The sequence below is a fragment of the Labeo rohita genome, chromosome 4, assembly GCF_022985175.1.
Source record: "Labeo rohita strain BAU-BD-2019 chromosome 4, IGBB_LRoh.1.0, whole genome shotgun sequence".
In the NCBI taxonomy this organism is placed as follows: Eukaryota; Metazoa; Chordata; class Actinopteri; order Cypriniformes; family Cyprinidae; genus Labeo; species Labeo rohita.
The window spans coordinates 27,963,779-27,975,960 of record NC_066872.1 but is presented as its reverse complement, the minus strand read 5'-3'; the positions used below and the strand labels follow the sequence as shown (position 1 = coordinate 27,975,960).

The 12,182-nt window shown below is 33.3% G+C and overlaps 1 protein-coding gene across 3 annotated transcripts in view; it reads left to right on the top strand.

The window, feature by feature from the left end:
- The window catches only part of syt1a (synaptotagmin Ia), a 218,537-nt gene that overhangs the window by 59,743 nt on the left and 146,612 nt on the right, over positions 1–12,182 (top strand). For 2 of the 3 annotated variants that reach the window (XM_051107565.1, XM_051107562.1), the window contains exon 2: positions 10,177–10,228. The gene's annotated coding sequence lies outside the window, so the exon portion shown is untranslated. Of the gene's footprint in view, positions 1–10,176; positions 10,233–12,182 lie in introns of all 3 variants that reach the window. The other variant, XM_051107564.1, reaches the window with a different exon arrangement.

Here is a 12,182-nt window from a genome sequence, read left to right as displayed (position 1 = left end):
TTTGACAGTTTATATAAACTGCCATTCAAATTTTTTTTTTTTTTTTTGTTTATACGTAATTTTTAATACTTTTATTCAGCCAGGACTCAGTAAATTGACAGTAAAGACATTAAAAATGTTAAAAATATTTATATTTCAGAAAAATGCTGTTCTTTTGTACCTTTTTGATCAAAGAATGATGAAAAATGTATCACGGTTTTCACAAAAATATTAGGTATCACAATTATGAAAGCCTGTTTCTGCCACTGAAAAAAAAACAAACCTAGAGATAGCTGAGATAAAACTTTTTATCTCACAATTCTGACTTTTTTCTCAGAACTGCGTAATACAAACTCACAAGTCTTACTTTTTTTCAGAATTGTGAGATATAAATTCGCAATTGCGAGTTATGAAGTCAGAATTGTAGGATAACTTTTTATTGACTTTTTTCTTGCAGTTTTTACTTTTTTTCTCAGATTCTTGAGATAATAAATGATAATAATAATAATAATAAACTGGTAATTGAAATGATATTTTCTGAGAGAATTCTGAGAAAAAAGGTCACAATTGCGAGATAAAAGTCAGTTGTGAGTTCATATCTTGCAATTCTGACTTTATAACTCACAATTGCGAGTTTATATCATTCAATTCTGAGAAAAAAATCTGATAAATTTGAAATCTGCAAGTTTATATCTCAGTTCTGACTTTGTAACTCACAATTGTGAATTTATATCTCACAATTCTGACTTTAGAACTCACAATTGCAAGTTTATATCACGCAACGTAATGATACTGAAGATTCAGCTTTTTGACATCACAGGAATAAATTATATTTTTGTATATATTCATATAAATTAAATAGTATTTTATAAGATTAGAGTAGGCTTTTGTTCTATAGTTTTTACCTGTTACTTTTTTTATTAGCTTAAATGTTTGAATACAATATTATTGTAATATTTTAATATTATTTACATAATCAAAACGGTTTTCAGTTTCAAGCAACAGCCATTGAAATGAATGGTAATGTTAGCGAATAGATTTCTCCAGGTACTGTAGGCCTTCTTGGACAGAATCAGGGGTGTGGCCTACATTTTCTTAGCCAATGAAAAACATCAGATCGGCTGACATGCCTTTGCAGGCCAGGGTTTAGGAGCAAGAAAATGTGGTTGAGGTCTAGCAGAAATCGCTTACAATTCCTTGACATCTAAATTGCTTGGCAGTAAACACTCACCTCTACATTTCTTCTTTGCTCACTGCCAGTGAGTCATTCATGAAGGTCATAGTCCAATTGATTACTGAGAGGTGGGTGGCAACATGCCAGAAAAAACAGTACATTTCCATTCCCACTCTTTTTTGGCTGTATTATATAGTTTCTTGCAAATGCTGGACATGTCTTAAAATTACTTCTTATTGAAGGGTCAGTTGAGGACCGTCCTTTAAATCTGTAATTGTCCAATCTTACAGCAATGTTCCTTAAGAGGATTCAAGACAATCACAATCTTCCAACCAGACTTCAGCACTGTTGAAACAATGAACTTGTTGATATCCACTGATCATTAGGTTAACCATGGCTTTTGAAGTCTAATAAAGCAAGGCCATGTTTACTCTCTCAAGAAACCCTGGATGATTAATCAGAGTCCTTAATTGAGCCTTTTTCAACCATCTCGAAAAGAGGCCTTGATTATTAGAGCACACAAGGCAGGACATCTCAGTTGAACAGTCCTTGGCTTTCTGGCTCATCTCAGTGCTTAATGAGAGCCATGAATAGACATAGACCACTGTACTCTAGTGATTGTCCGAATTGTATAATCTCCTTCAGTGATACACCAGTCTAATGAAACATGGAGGATGTTAAAAAAAAAACTCCTCACAGGTAGATTTGTGGATTACCCTTCTTATTAAAGAAGAACTCAAAAGTGGTTGTCAAAGAAGCAGTCACAAGTATGGTCATTTATAAAGAACTTAAGAAAAGCCAAGCTTTCAGTGACATTTAATTAGGTTCATGAAAGGTGGCACTGCATTTTGACAAGGGCATAAGAAGGTTATGTACTTGATATAGCTCAAATGAATCTAAGTGCAAGAGACTGCAACCCACAGCACTGATGGTAGATCATTTTAGAGCTGATTATTAACATACCTTCATGTCCAAAAACAATAAAAATAAATAGTAATTTTTAGGAAAACTGATTTGTTCACTTCCAAATGGTAGAATCGCACTAACCCGTTAATAACATGTTGAAGTCCTATCTCCGAATTGCAAGAGTTTAACAGTTTTGAGCTAATATTAAATATTTTTTATAATTGATGTGTGTGTCATTCCGTGTCAGAACAACCAAATGTCAGACACCTCCCTGGGTCAAATATTTGATTTGAAAAAAAAAAAAGGATGGTGAAAAAGCACTTTTCAAGTGTTTTTTTGTTTTGTTTTGTGTTGTTTTGTTTTGTTTTTTTTGTTCTCCAAAGTTTGCATGCCTGTAACTCAAGAAGTTTTAAAGATATCTTAGATGTTGGGTCTTAAAAAACTTTCCTTTTGGCTTCTTCATTTTTAAGGCCCTGTATGATTCAGTTCCAGAGATATCTTAATATGGCTTCAGGAGTAAATTGCTAAATTGTACACATTTATTAGGGGTCAAAAACCAAATGTGGGTCACTTTGCATATAAATGATACTTATTTAGGAGGAATGTCTGAAGAACAAATATTATTAAAACTTGAAATTTGTCTTCTGCCAAAACAACTGCATTGAATATATGTCTGAGTGCCATAAACTGATTTATTCCTATTACTCATATTTAAAAAGATCTGTACACATACACAGTAAAGAGAACTGTATGCTTATATGCCAAAATATTATGACCTAGAAATGGTTGTCGACCTTTAATTCCCCTTAGATGAAAGTGCACAAATGAAAATCTGTTTCTCCAACAATACCGTGTGTCAGAGTATTGCTAAAAGTGCACTTTCAGTATGATTTATGAAGAGTAAACAGCTCCTGCTGTCTTTATAAAGGCGCGTGTTGTTGTCTCAGAGCCACAAATGAGCCTGAAGCCTGCGAATCCACCACTCTTACAGACAGCACCTGATTGTGTTGGCCCATCTAACCGTCCGACCAGCTCCCCTGATACTTATTTCAAAATCATGTTGAAGCCAGACTCATTTTAGCCATTTTCCAGAGAGACTCGAGCGTGTGAGCTCAAATTGCAGCTTGTTACATTTAGGCAATGTTGACTCTTCTAATTGCTGTCTGTCTGGCTCTCCTCTCTCTGTTGGCCTGTACCAGAAAGTTCTCTCCAGCCGACGCTGCCCCTCTGAGTCATGCGCATTATCCGAGATGCAATTGCACCCGTGTTTAACATTAACTCGCTTTGGAGGCCATCGCAATCAGTGGTTCTGCTGCATCGCTGCAATGATGTACATCACACCTCTGCCCAGATTATGTTGTAGTTTTTGGCCTCGGCAGTCAGCTGGGAGGTACTGGCCAGTGGGACCACAATTATATTGCTATATCTGGTGTTCACTCTCTCCGTGTGTCTCTCCACAGCACTTTGCGTGACAACTGAGCGCTTTGGGGAATTTAATTAGGCTTTGTGCAAAAGCTGTGCAGTTGCTCGGTGTGCCCTGAAGAGTTGTTTCTTAATGAACAGTTTGCTTTGAATGTTCAAAACTGCATTATTTGCATTGCATCAGGGGTAATATTTGATTTTGGAGTGAAGTGCATGTTGTCGTTCCAGTCTTGCTCCTCCGGGATTATATTACTGAACCATAGTAGATTTTTGTAGAGTCGGTGCCAGAGCATTAGTAGTTTTAGTAAACTCCCAACTAATACCAGGAAGCTTGTTACTTCAGGGAACTTTACTTGCTACTTTCCTGTTTTCGGAATTTAGAAAGATTTATAAATGTTTTTAAAGGAAGTATCTTATGCTCACCAAAGCTGCATTTATTTGATAAATATAGTAGAAACTGTAAGATATATTATAAAATAAAATAATATTTAGAACAGAAATAGCATATAATGTTTATAATGTAAATAGCTTTCTTATTTAAATTTTTATTTAAAACTCTCATTTATTCCTGTGTTTGCAAAGCTGAATTTTCAGCATCATTACTCCAATCTTCAGTCTCACATGAAATTAAGAATTCATTCTAATATGCTGATTTGCTGCTTATTATTTTCAATAAAAACAGTGGTGTTCCTTAGTATTTTTGTGGAAACTGTGATACATTTAAATAGGATTGTGTGATAAGTATGAAGTTTAAAAGTTTGATTTAAGAAAAAATGTTAGTTGGTGGTTTGGAGAATAGTAGTTTTGACAAAAGAAACATTTTGTTATTTGTCATTTTTGTCTTTTTAGGTTCAAACAATAACTTGTGGTTATTGTTATAGGGATAGTTCAAACTAAAATGAAAATTATCCCATGATTTACTCACCATCAAGCCATCCTAGGTGTATATGACTTTTTTCTTTCAGACAAATACAATCAAAGAAAAAAATGTCCTGGCTCTACTTAGCTTTATAATGGCAGTGAATGGGTGTTGAGATTTTGAAGTCCAATAAAGTGCACCCATCCATCATAAAAAGTGCTCCACATGGCTCCAAGGTGTTAATAAAAGCCTTCTGTAATAAGTCAATGTGAAAAATATCTATATTTATAAACTATAACTCTAGCTTTCGCTAACTGTCGTACACGTGTTCATGAGAAAGTGGCGTTACAGTTGATGACTTAGGACGTAGGCGTAGCATAAGCTACGATGAGAGTATGCTATTCTCGTCTCCTCCTGGCTTATATCGAAATCCTCTGACATTTTTCTTTACAAATCCTCATTTTCTACTTCTAATTTGTGACCGGCGTTTTGTTTTGCTCTCCTACATTCCTGCATTATACACTGGGGCACCACTCTCTCATGATTCCATGTACGACAGTTAGCGGAACCTAGAAATTATGGTTTTGAATTTTTAAATATGGATATTTTTGGGCACAAATACATTGATTCACTTCAGAAGGCCTTTATTAACCACCTGGAGCTGTGTGGAGCACTTTGTATGATGGATGGATGCACTTTATTGGACTTCAACATCTCAACACCCATTCACTGCCATTATAAATCTTGAAAGAGCCAGGACATTTTTTTTTATATAACTCAGGAAGGTATGACTTTCTTCTTTCAGACTAATACAATATTAGTCTGAAAGAAGAAAGTCATACCTTCCATTTTTTGGGTGAGCTATCCCTTTAAAATACTTATTCCACACACACTTCTTCTAAGTAAACTTTTACAAAGTGACACAATTAAAATCATTTAAAATTGGTAAAGTTTTCTACATGTGGATGACTTTTTTTGTCTTATGATATCTTCTGTTCTGCCTTTCATGTTCCCACTGGACTGTTTCTTCCTGTTTTTTTTGAAGGGGCCAATTATACGGCCTCGGTAGCTGCCCTGTGCTGTCGGTACTGCAGGAAGCAGAGGTATATGGCCTATCAAAACCTGCAATTAGCTCTGTGGCCTTTTACTGAAGACTACTCTTATTGGAGGAAAAGACATGATAGGAAAAAAATCCCAAAGCCAATAACTGCATTAACCTTCATCTTCAACCTTTGTACCAGTCAAAATGATGCCCTTATAAGTTCACTTATGTCATTTCGTATCATGTAACCTTACTGAAGTTTCTAGTATTTTTTATGACAGTGAAAGGAAACTTTTAGTCTCTTTTTAGGCTTATATATATATATATGTGACCCTGGACCACAAAAGTAGTCATAAGCACGGGTATGTTTGTAGCAGTAGCCAACAATACATTGTATGGGTCAAAATTATAAATTTTTCTTTCATGCCAAAAATCATTAGGATAAGTAAAGATCATGTTCCATGAAGATATTTTGTAGATTTCCTACCGTAAACTCATTTTTTGATTAGTAACATGCATTACTAAGAACTTCATTTGGACAAATTTAAAGGCAATTTTCTCAATATTTAGATTTTTTTGCACCCTCAGATTCTGGATTTTCAAATATTTATATCTCGGCCAATCCTAACAAACCATACATCAATGGAAAGCTTATTTATTCAGCTTTCAAAAAATTTCAGAAAATCGAACCTTATGATTGGTTTTGTGGTCCAGGGTCACAAATCATGTCACCCTGTATCTCTTTCACAGAAAGCTTTAAGAAAATATGGTGTGCTTTTCTTCCGGCCTTTGAAAATTCATCTAACACAGTAGTCTTAGTGTCTAATGCAGTGCTTTTTCTGTGCAGAGAGAAGACATCTAAAATACACAACCTTTCTAATTATTCATGTGCATCATTATTCCCTCATAAATTACCCACAGACATCCAGTCCCAAACCAGCTTGTCTGTATAGCTCTGAACAGACATGGCTGTTGGGTTATTATGTGGCTTTAAGGCAAAGATGAGAAGTGTTTATGGATTATGCATGGAGCACAGTCTGTGTTTAAGCAAAAGCAATCAACAGCAAGAATCAGCAGAGCTTTGATCAGTCGTTAAAACCATTTTAATTGCACCACTGTTGTTTTTTTCTTGATCAATTTTATTTATTTATTTATTTTTTTTTTTTTTAAATCCGGACTTGTCAATGAAACAGTTACGTGATGCCAATAAATTTTTTCTACCTGTTCATTTATTATCAAACAAAGCAAGTTTTGTCTATTTTTGCACCCTCACATTCCAGATCATTCATATTTATTCAGCTTTCAGATGATGTATAAATCTCAATTTCAAAAAATTGATCCTTATGACTGGGTTTTGAGATCCAGGGTCACAAATGATCTTTATAAACTGTAGCTCTCTATATGAAAGCCATCTGCTTCTAAATGAAACCACAGTGTCAATTCATTTAACTTTTTGTTGCATCCAAAACTATACCATATATCTGCCGTGATAAAAGACGATTTATTTTTTTATTGGTCATTAGATTGAAAAGCAGACCTGTTATGCTGAAGGACCATTTCGATAAGCCTGAACTTTTAGAGAGTGATCTTGTGTCTTGCATTTAAATGATGTGGTGGGCTGACAGTAATGCAGAATAAAATTGTGGTCATTTGAAACTGCTTTTTAACAGGTGGCCTCCCATCTGTCCAATGTGCTTTTTAACACTCTCTCTAATGAGCACAAGGTCACCTTGGCACACTGATCCTCCACGAATTAGAAACTTTCTCTCCAGCAGTAAGTGGAATATGTGACTCCATAATTTAGCCTTCGTTGCATTTTCAGTTTCTGCACTATGGTTTGGGAAAAACCAACAGGGGCTGTATTGCTAAATGGTGTAGTGTAGTCATTACCCTTTACTTACTGTAGCTGCCTTCACCATGCGGGATGAGCTTTAAAAGCGTTGGCTTTTGGCCTTTGTGAGGCAAATTTGATGTTGAGTCATGAGAGCGAATCATGCAGTGTATCAGCGAGGGGTGCTGAATACGAAATGTCAAAGAAAGAATGGATCCCAGAAAGTCCTTGACACAAAAAGTGTGGTATTGTCACCACTCTCTCTAGCAAATTAGACACTTCATCACAATGAGGTTGTTTCTTTCGGGAGGAAATCTTAAACCCAAATAATAACCCAATATCCGCAGAAGTTAGAAGAAGGTCTTATTAAAACTCATTTATATTAGCAAGGCATAATGCAGAAAACACTTCTGTGATTATTCTTGCACATCTGAGTCACACGTTTTAGACATTTTGCTGAAAAGTGGCATTGCCATTTTTTTCTCTTATGAAAGACCTATTTCTAGGTGTAGATAAGATTTTTCTTTGATTAAGTTCAGCGTTAGCCTCTGGTAATGTATTTAATTTATACTTTAGAGACATCCAGTTGGATCACATTGATTAAAAGCTATTAAATGGTCTTAAATTAATAATTTAATAAGTTGAAATACATGCTATACAGTATATCTGTTTTATTTTATTTTATTTTATTTTATTAGATACATACAGCGCTGTTCAGAAGTTATTTTTAAAGAAGTTTCTTGTACAGAAAAAACAGTTATATTGTGAAATATTATTGCAATTTAAAATAAGGTTTTTCTATGTTACTGTACTTTAAAATATAATTTATTTCTGTGATGCAAAGCTGAATTTTCTTCAGTCATTACTCCATTGTTCAGTGTCACTTGATCCTTCAGAAATCATTCTGATATGCTGATTTAATGTTAAAAACAGTTGTGCTGCTTATTGTTTTTTTTTGGAAACTGATTTTTTTTTTTCAGGATTCTGGTATGAATAAAACGTTAAAAAGAACAGCATTTATTTTAAATCTAATTTTTTTAAAACAATATACACTATCGTTCAAAAGTTTGGGGTCAGTAATTTTGTTTTCTTTCTGTACTGTACTTTTAAACTTTTGATTCTTCAAAGAATCCTGAAAAAAGTATCACAGGTTTCAAAAGTATTAAGCAGCACAACTGTTTCCAACACTGATTATAAATCAGCATATTAGAATGATTTCTGAAGGATCATGTGACACTGAAGACTGGCACAATGATGCTGAAAATTCAGCTTTGCATTATATAAATAAATTAAATTTTAAAGTGTATTAAAATACAAAACTGTTATTTTAAATTGTAATAATATTTCACAATATTACTGTTTTTGTCTGTATTTTTGATCAAATAAATGCAGCCTTGATGAGCAGAAGAGATTCCTTTAAAAAACCATTACAGATTACTGATCCCAAACTTTTGAACAGCACTGTATGTAAGAACATATTTAGGCCTTACAATGTGCAGGTGATAAAAATGCCTCAGATTTCCTTATATAGGATATCTGTTTATCAAAACCTTATAAACACACAAGCGAGAGTATTCAGAGTAGTTTAAGTTGTTTTTCTGTTATGCGAGTGTCCATTTATCTTATAAATGGAAAATTATAAGTGTTGTCTCCAGTATCCTGGCAGCTGAATTGAATATGACTAACTGTTTGGGTTTAACCCTCAAAAGGAAAGTTCATCTCTTTGTGCAAGAGATATTGAGGTAAAAATTGTCTGTTTGAGACGGCACTGATAGACTTGGCAAGCGTGCAGCTCGGCTTTATTAATTAAATACTCCAGTAGGTGGCCAGCGGTGTATAATAAATCATACCAAATAGGGGTAAATTGTCTAGAATTAGTGTCTGTGTGTTTATCACTTGAGTCTCAAAATGCTTTCTGGAAGTGAAATAATAAAGAGTGGCATCCACTGCAACTGGGGGCAAATAAAATGTAATCATATTAGAGAAAGAGGGAGAAGGGAAATGATAGAGAGAATGAATGTTGAGTGTGTGTGAGAGAGAGATTGAGTAAGGGAATTATTTAATACAGTGCAAACACTGCAGCCATGTAAATTGTGCAATTATTGTACAATATTACGTGATAAATGTCCCATGCTTGCGCATTTATATCAGGCAATTTTGTGCATATTTGTACAAACAAGAATATTTCATACATACGGACTGTAGAAAAGAAATGCTTTCTAAATAATGTATTTATTAAATAATAAATATATGTAATTTTATACATGTGTTAATGATATCTATATGTGCCCTGTATTGGTTGGTTTTAACAAAGCTTTTCTTTTTACTCTTTCTTGAATAATTTCAATTTTGGAACACAAGACCATGCACTTTCTAATTAACAGAATATTAAATTGCCATTAATTCTCCAGAGCTCAAACCTACTTCTCCTTCATATTTAATTTAAGGTGACTTCCTCAGCACAGGTCTTCATGTGGACATTCAAACATTGTAATTCAGTTCTACAATGAACAGTCTGTTTTATTTAGAGCTGTGCTAATTAACGAACATCAGACTGGCACACTGTACAGCTCTGCCTTCAGGCTACTTTAAAGCTGTTATTCAAAACATCTTTAATTGAGTATTCAAAGTAAAGTATGTGAACTTCAATTGTATTGGGAATTATGTTCTGCCTTATGTCACTGAATATGGAACATCTTATATACTATCACTTATACTAATATTAATAACCCCTGGTATCTTTTAATAAATCCCTAGGTTCATAGCTGTGTCTTGGCCTGCTTTGCAACCTGGTCATTTCCTGTTTTTATATACACTTTAAAGCAGATGGCATCATCCTGTGGGTCCATAGCTGGACACCCTCAAGACATCTCTGCCCTGAGGCTGAGATGATAATGTGTGGTGGCGATGGCCATCTCTGAGCTAGTGTTGTGCTAATGTGATCTTTTCTCCTCTCTTTCCAGTGAGCACAAAAGAAGAACCGGAGAAGAAAAGGAAGAGACGGCTGTGCTTTCGGTAGGTACTGTGCTTTTTGTTCTTGTGAATCTTATCAGCATTAGTGTAGTGTTGTTCATGTCGCACTACAACCCTGAAAGATACACAGTGCAATTGTATTGTAGATCTTTTAAGAAACTGCACAGAGAAACTGCTTTTTGAAGAATTTAAGATAAACCTTGAACTCACTCTATAATATTTCAGCTGATACCAGCAGTCCATCAATCACAAAGCAGAATTCGTTCTCATGATATCGGTCTCTCTCATTTCTATACACTGTAAACGGTTTTTGTGAATTTAAAGCATACCGGTTATGACTTACCATACTAAGTTTTTTTTTTTTTTTTTTTTTTGACAGAGTAGCAGCAGCACTGCATTTTGTCTTTAAATATATTAGCAATTAAGTGTATAGTTTGACTACAGAGAACAGGATCAAGTAAAAGCATTATGATTTTCTGTGTGTACATTACAGTCATTTCTTGTATATTTGCAAATTAAAAGCAGTAAAATTATGTCCAGAGTAACATGCGGTTTTCAACATGCACAGCAATGTAAGTAAGTTATAATATTGATTAATTGATTGTTTTTTTTTTTTTTTTTTATTATTATTATTTATTTTATTTATTTATTGAAATAAAGTAATAGTTATAATGGATGTCTGTGTGAATATGATCCCCTGCTGACATAAGGGAAGAATAATGCTTTAATATATAGTATAATATAATATAATATAATATAATATAATATAATATGAAAAAAATGTGTAAAAATATATAATATTTTAATAATATATAAAAAAATTTTAATTAACAAAAAGCACAATACATTTTATTTCATAAATTGGTTACAAACAAAAAAGTGTATATTATTAACTGAAATAATATTAATATACTATATTACTAAAATCTGTGTAAAACCTTTATAATATACTGACAACCACTTTCACTGTAAATTAGGAAATGACTTGTTCTTTATTACTTCTAATAACTGTACATTTAACAGTAATGTCTCATTAAATCTATCACATTTTTCACAGTAAGGGCACTTGACATGTTAATCAATTAGCAGATTTTTGTCATAGTATTTTTACTGTTAAAATTACGATAAATTTTTACAGTGTAAGCTAGTATTATTATTTTGCTGTGGTATTAAAATGGCTATGGAGAAATCTGAAATGTAATCTAAATTTGTTGTCTAGCAACATTAACAAAAAAAATACAAATAATTGAAACATTGAAAAAAATATTGAAAAAATTACACAAAGTACATTAGTGAACAATAAACTTTTAAAAAATATAATAGCAATGACGCAATAATATTTTGTTACAAATAAATAAAGTATCAAACTCATATAATCATATGACTTTATTTAACAAAACTTAAAATACATATTGTATTATAAACAATAGAACTAATGTACATTTCACATTATAGCAAATGACTACTTTACTGCACAATCTAAACAATATTTAATTCAAATATCCATGTAATATTTAATATTTGATCATTTCTTTATGACAAATGCTGCAGCCACTGCAATTTTTTGAATATGTGGACATCAAAATGTGTAGATTCCGAGTAAGGGTTTAAGCTTTTATTTTGAAAGCACAGTTAACAGTTAGCGTGTTTAGAAAGATATGGATATGTTCTCCTGTGTTTGCATAGGTTTACAAATGATTTACCTTACAAATCCGTAAATTGTATATGTTGCATTCCCAGATGAATTTTATAATAAACACAAACTCACAGCAATATGCAGAGATGGAGTTTGAGACATGTAAATAATAACGGTTTGTGTGGCGTAGCATTTACTGTGAACGGAGCCGCTGTGACACGCACATGTGTAACCTACACACATGTAAATAAAGTGCATATATTAAACCTGCATCTAATATATTTGTTTTGTTGAATTGTAGCTTTTGCGAATTCAGAATAGCATTCTGCTTTATTTTGTTTGGGATTTTCGGGATTTTAA